Source organism: Triticum urartu, chromosome 3, assembly GCF_003073215.2.
Source record: "Triticum urartu cultivar G1812 chromosome 3, Tu2.1, whole genome shotgun sequence".
In the NCBI taxonomy this organism is placed as follows: domain Eukaryota; kingdom Viridiplantae; phylum Streptophyta; class Magnoliopsida; order Poales; family Poaceae; genus Triticum; species Triticum urartu.
This window is the reverse complement of record NC_053024.1, coordinates 50,200,336-50,207,249: the sequence shown is the minus strand read 5'-3', so window position 1 is coordinate 50,207,249 and position 6,914 is coordinate 50,200,336.

Here is a 6,914-nt window from a genome sequence, read left to right as displayed (position 1 = left end):
GACATGTGTTGTCATTTGATGAACGGGATCACATCATTAGAGAATGATGTGATGTACAAGACCCATCCGTTAGCTTAGCATAATGATTGTTTAGGTTTATTGCTATTGCTTTCATCATGACTTATACATGTTCCTCTGACTATGAGATTATGCGACTCCTGAATACCGGAGGAACACCTTGTGTGCTATCAAACCTCACAACGTAACTGGATGAATATAAAGATGCTCTACAGATGTCTCCAAAGGTGTTTGTTGGGTTGGCATAGATCGAGATTAGAATTTGTCACTCCGTGTATCGAAGAAGTATCTCTGGCCCTCTCGGTAATGCACATCACTATAAACCTTGCAAGCAACGTGACTAATGAGTAGTCACGGGATGGTGCATTATGGTACTATAAACCTTGCCGGTAATGAGATTGAACTAGGTATGATGATACCGACGATCGAATATCGGGCAAGTAACATATCGATGACAAAGGGAACAATGTATGTTGTTATGCGGTTTGACCGATAAAGATCTTCGTAGAATATGTAGGAGCCAATATGAGCATACAGGTTCCGCTATTGGTTATTGAACGGAGATGGGCAGCGCTGTACCGCTCCCTGGCGTGCGCTAGATGGGCCTCGCGCCGGCCTGCCCGCTAGGCCGCCGCCAACCTCCCTCACTGACCGGGCCGAGCCCATGGTGAGGCCACCCCGCCGACGCCCCTCTTTTTTTCCCTGCTGTTGGGCTGACCAGATTCGGCCCGATAGGTTTTTTTTCCTGTTATGCGATTTTGCTAATTATCCAGAGACTGCAGTTTTGCAGGAAATCCCCTAAGCTTCATGCATTTAATAACTTCTCAACCGTGCATCGGATCTATATAATTTATATATGTAACTTGACTAGAATTTTATCTAGTTTCACAATATCCAAGTTTCATCCATGTTTAAAATGTTTAAAATGTTGTTTGTTTAAATTTGTTTAAATAACTTGCTAAAATGCTTTATTTCATAACTAAATAACCGTAGCTCCGAATTAAATAATCTTTATATGTAAATGGGGTAGAAAAATGCCTAGTTTAACATGGTGCACTCATCTTGCATGTTTAACAACTCTAAAATAATGTTTAGGGCAGAACAGTACCAAATCTATAATATGCTCATGAGGAGTTTCCGGAATTGTTGTTCATTGCTTCCGGCCTCATTTAAACTTGACTAGATAGGTAGTTTACTTTGCTTCACCCTCTTGCCATGTTTAACAACATTTAAAATTGTTGGGTACATAAACAAGATCGAACTAAATAAGTCACGTGGTGTTTCGTCAATATGCAACGGAGTTGCATATTGAGCTCCACTTAATTTGTAGGATTGTTTGTGCACTTTGCCATGCCATGCTTCATTAAACCGGACATGCATCATACTTGTTGTGCATCATGCCATGTTGTTGTAGTGGTTGTTTACTATGTTGTTTGCTTTCTTTCCGGCGTACTTCTCGGTAATCCGGTAACGTCGCATTTGTGAGGACCCGTTCGACTACGCCCGTTTGTCTTCTTCATGGACTCGTTCTTCTTCCTTGCGGGATTTCAGGCAAGATGACCATACCCTCGAAATCACTTCTATCTTTGCTTGCTAGTTGCTCGCTCTTTTGCTATGCCCGTGTTGCGATACCTACCACTTGCTTATCATGCCTCCCATGTTGCTAAGCCAAGCCTCTAACCCACCTTGTTCTAGCAAACCGTTGTTTGGCTATGTTACCGCTTTGCTCAGCCCCTCTTATAGCGTTGTTAGTTGCAGGTGAAGATTGAAGTTTGTTCCTTGTTGGAACATGGATATTTTGTTGGGATATCACAATATCTCTTATTTAATTAATGCATCTATATACTTGGTAAAGGGTGGAAGGCTCGGCCTTATGCCTGGTGTTTTGTTCCACTCTTGCCACCCTAATTTCCGTCATATCGGTGTTATGTTCCTGAATTTTGCGTTTCTTACGCGGCTGGGTTATAATGGGAATCCCTTGACAGTTCGCTTTGAATAAAACTCTTCCAGCAAGGCCCAACCTTGGTTTTACCATTTGCCACCTAGCCTTTTCCCTTGGGAGTCGCGCATCCCGAGGGTCATCTTTATTTTCTAAACCTCCGGGCCAGTGCTTGTCTAAGTGTTGGTCCAACCCAGAGCACCGTGCGGGGACGTCCCTTGGCAACTTGGGTTACGTTGGCTCCCGTACGCTTAGCTTATCCGGTGTGCCCTGAGAACGAGATATGTGTAGCTCCTATCGGGATTTGTCGGCACAGCGGGTGGTCTTGCTGGACTTGTTTTACCATTGTCGAGGATGTCTTGTAACCGGGATTCCGAGTCTGATCGGGTCTTCCGCTAGAAGGAATATCCTTCATTGACTGTGAGAGCTTGTGATGGGCTAAGTTGGGACACCCCTGCAGGGTTTTGAACTTTCGAAAGCCGTGCCCACGGTTATGGGCAGATGGGAATTTGTTAATGTCCGGTTGTAGAAAACCTGAAGTTGACCTTAATTAAAATACATCAACCGCGTGTGTTACCGTGATGGTCTCTTCTCGGCGGAGTCCGGGAAGTGAACACGATGTTGGAGTAATGTTTGACGTAGGTCGTTCTAGGATCACTTCTTGATCATAGTTGTTCGACCGTGCTTTTGCCTTCTCTTCTCGCTCTCATTTGCGTATTTTAGCCACCATATATGCTAGTCGCTTGCTGCAGCTCCACCCCATACCTTTTACCCTTCCTATAAGCTTAAATAATCTTGACCGCGAGGGTGTGAGATTGCTGAGTCCCCGTGACTCACAGATACTTTCAAAACCAGTTTACAGGTGCCGATGATACCGTGCAGGTGACGCAACCAAGCTCAGGAGGAGCTCGATGAAGATCTTGTCCTTTGTGTTGTTTCGTTCTAGTTGATCAGCAGTGGAGCCCAGTTGGGGTCGATCGGGGATCTCTGTAGCATTTGGGATAGTCTTCTTTTATTTTGGTTCCGTAGTCGGACCTTGATTTTATCTGGATGATGTAATGCTTTATTCATGTAATTGTGTGAAGTGGCGATTGTAAGCCAACTATGTATCTCTTTCCCTTTATGTATTACATGGGTTGTGTGAAGATTACCTCACTTGCGACATTGCTTTCAATGCGGTTATGCCTCTAAGTCGTGCTTCGACACGTGAGAGATATAGCCGCATCGAGGGTGTTACAGTTTGACCATAGAAGGGGAAGGCAAAAACAATAACTACAAAGAAACATTATATTAAGTCTCACATAAAATTATATTATGTACCTAACTTTTGTAATAGTTGTACATGTTATAGTTTGTGTATGACAAAACAATACAAACGTTACATTTAGGTCTAAGATCACCAACACGATCATACAATTAACAAGTTAAATTTGAATTTTTAGTGCAAAGTCTTTTTTGAAGTAAGTGCAAAGGGTTTGAGCTTGAAGCAACACTGGTAGAAAAAGGGCCTGTAGTCCCGGTTCGTAAGGGCCTTTTGTCCCGGTTCTGGAACCGGGACTAAAGGGTCGGTACTAATGCCCTGTCCCTTTAGTCCCGGTTCAATCCAGAACCGGGACAGATGGGCCTCCATGTGGCCTGTGCGCGGAGCCCAGGCAGGAGACCCTTTGGTCCCGGTTGGTGGCACCAACCGGGACCAATAGGCATCCACGCGTCAGCATTTCTGTGGCTGGGGTTTTTTTTGAAAGGGGGGGGGGTTGGGGGGTTTTAGGGGGTTAATTTAGGTGTTTCATATATTGTGTTAGCTAGCTATAATTAATAGAGAGAAGTGTCCTCTCTTATGTCCGTGCTTGGTCGACGCTACGTACTATACATACGTATAGAGAGGACTAGACACGCTAGCTAGCTAGTAAGCAAACGAAGGAAACAGAAGATCGTCATGAACATATATGCATACAGAGACAAGTGATATCGACCACCTCTCCTTCTCTGAGAGATTGGTCGAACAACAAGTTCTCGTATATCTATCCATAACTACCGGCTACATATATACAATAATTATCTCTTACAAATATAATCATACGGACTCATGGTCCACATAGTATTCTCCGTCTTCAGCGATCACGTGGTCAAGAAATAATGCCGCCAATTCCTCTTGAATTGCTCGCATGCGAGCTGGTGCTAGGAGTTCATCCCGCTTCCGAAACATCTAGTTTGAAGAAGGGGGTCAATACATATATATATGAATGAATGAAACTCGGTAATAAAATAAAATTGTGAATGTTGTTATTTACGTACTTCATATTGTTCGTCAGAGTACCCGCCCCGCTCACAGGTCGTGTGGCGGATGGACTCGCAGACGTAGTATCCACAGAAATCATTCCCTTGTTCCTGCCACAACCACTTTACAAGAAATAGAGGTCAATCAAACTGATAAGCAAGAATGCTAAATGGTATTGATGAAACTAGCGCTTGAATCACTAGGAGATGCGCGGAACATGCTACTATAGTACTTACTTTCGGGTGTCTAAATTCCAGCTCCTTCGGCAGTCCCGGAACTTTTCTGGTGAATTTTCTCCAAACCCTGCCGGACAAAGAAAACAATTACTTGATATCAGGAAATGAACAAAGTTGCTGATATGGTGGATAATGATCGATTTAACTTACTTCTTGAGGATTTCAGTCATGTTCGCATACTCCTGGGGATCTTTTCGTTTAGAGTCCAAGACAGTTACTACTCCCCGCTCAAGCCTAATCTCTAGGAGAATATAGTGGTACCTGCGCACGCATGCATAACTCATCAATTACATTACTATAACCTGGACTAATATATAAGGAAAACCGAATATGCACAAGACAGTAACACTCACTTGAAGTTGTAAGGAAAGAGTATTATATCTTTGTTTTCATTTTTTTTGAATGATCGTAGCAAGTTGGCCTCGGTATCTTCGGGACGATGTTCAACCTCAGTTGCATCTATGAGATATGTGTTAACGAACCCAATATCACCGATTTGTCTTTTCTTCAATTCGGCGATCTTGAATCTGCATAATATAGTGAGGATAATTATAAATACATGCAATGAAAGAGATGAGCTATATAGAGAGACTTAATGACAGAAGTAGTAGTACTTACAGACAGTAGCAGGTGACCGTTGTTTTATCGAGGGCCAATTGATTGAAAAACTGATAGAACTCCTCAAATGGAATAGGCAATAGTTCAATTCCAACGAGGTCATGCTCCGGTTTAACTCTCGCATACAAAGTACTCCTCCCCCAGACTCTCTGCAGGTTTTCAAGTACCAATCATGTAATCTTCGCATCATCGTTGTTAAAGATTTTTCATCTTTGACGAGAGGCTTCCCGTACTCGTATCTGTGTATCTGCACCTCCATGGGATCATAATGTACACCGTCGGACAGGTAATCGTCAACATTGCAATAACCGGGCACCATCCTCGGATCGACGATGTCGCTAGGCACCTTGAGCGGGGGGCACGATTGCTTCGCTTGTTCGCCAAGCTGGGCAATTTGTTTCCCAGCTGCTCATCGTTCTTTTAGCCTTTGATCACTGACTGTACTTCCCGACCGCTCCGCTTCGGCCCATGTCTTTGCAATAATGCGCTCATAGTTGCCTTTCGGCGGAGACTTGGGTGGTTTTGCCAGGGCAGCCAGAGTGCGCTTCACTTTCACCGGATCTACCTTCTCCTCTGGAGGTGGATGTATCTTTGCTTTCAACCCTTTAAACGAGTCATCCACTTCGGTTCGCGCGATCTTCGCGTTCTCCTCCGGGGTCCTCTCGTATGGTAACTTCTGTGGACTCTTCAGAGAAGGACCGAATCTGTATGTCCTCCCGCCTCTAGTTGTACTGCTAGACGCCGGCCGAGCAGACGGAGCGGTTGTCTTCTTTACTTGCTTACGAGGCGGAGGAGAAGGACTACGATGCGCCGGAGCAGATGCTGGAGCGGCGGCGGGTCTCTTCCGCCCTTGCTGACGAGGCGGAGAAGGAGGAGGCTGGCTGCTCGGGCGCGCCGGCGCAGGCGGAGAAGGAGGTGGAGTGCCGCCACGTGCCGGAGAAGGAGCCAGCCGAGGGCCCTGATCGTCACTCGCCGGAGGAGGAGGCGGTGGAGGAGGCGGAGTGCCCTGACTCGCCGAAGGAGGAGGAGGAGGCGGAGGCGTCCAGTTCGGAAGGTTGATGAGCTCCTTTCGCCATAGGCATGGAGTCTTCAGAGCAGACCCCAGCCGAGTCTCCCCTTCACCGGTAGGGTGGTCAAGCTGGAGGTCCTCAAATCCCTCCGTTATTTCATCCACCATCACCCTAGCATATCCTTCTGGAATCGGCCGGCAGTGAAAAGTTGCGCCGGGTTCAGTAGGATAAACAGAGCCAACAGCCGCCTTGACCTTCAAATTCATCCATTGCGTCATAAGGTGGCAATTTTGAGACTCCGTGATAGCATCCACGGGATAGCTGGCAGGAGCCGTCAAGGCATGCTCCGGCTGAAGCAGCTCGGTGGAAGCCACGCTGCTTCTGCGCTAAGATGGCGGGGTAGCTTCGGGGGAAGCTTCGGCAGTACGTTTGCTACGATTTGCTTCTCGTTCCTCTATCGCGTCTACCCTTGCTTGCAGCGCCTGCATTTGGGTCTGCTGCACTTTTTTCCTCCTCTCATGGGATTTGTAACCGCCTGCGTCCGGAAACCCAACCTTCCACGGAATGGAGCCTGGCATGCCTCGTGTCCGTCCAGGGTGCTCAGGATTCCCGAGGGCCATTGTGAGCTCGTCGTTCTCTCTGTCTGGAAAGAATGTCCCTTGCTGCGCTGCTTCGATATACTGCTTAAGCTTCCTGACTGGTATGTCCATTTTATCGTTCGTCCAAATGCACTTCCCTGTTACAGGGTCCAAGGTTCTGCCAGCCCCGAAGAACCAAGTCCGGCAATGGTCTGGCCAGTTAATTGTCTCTGGTTC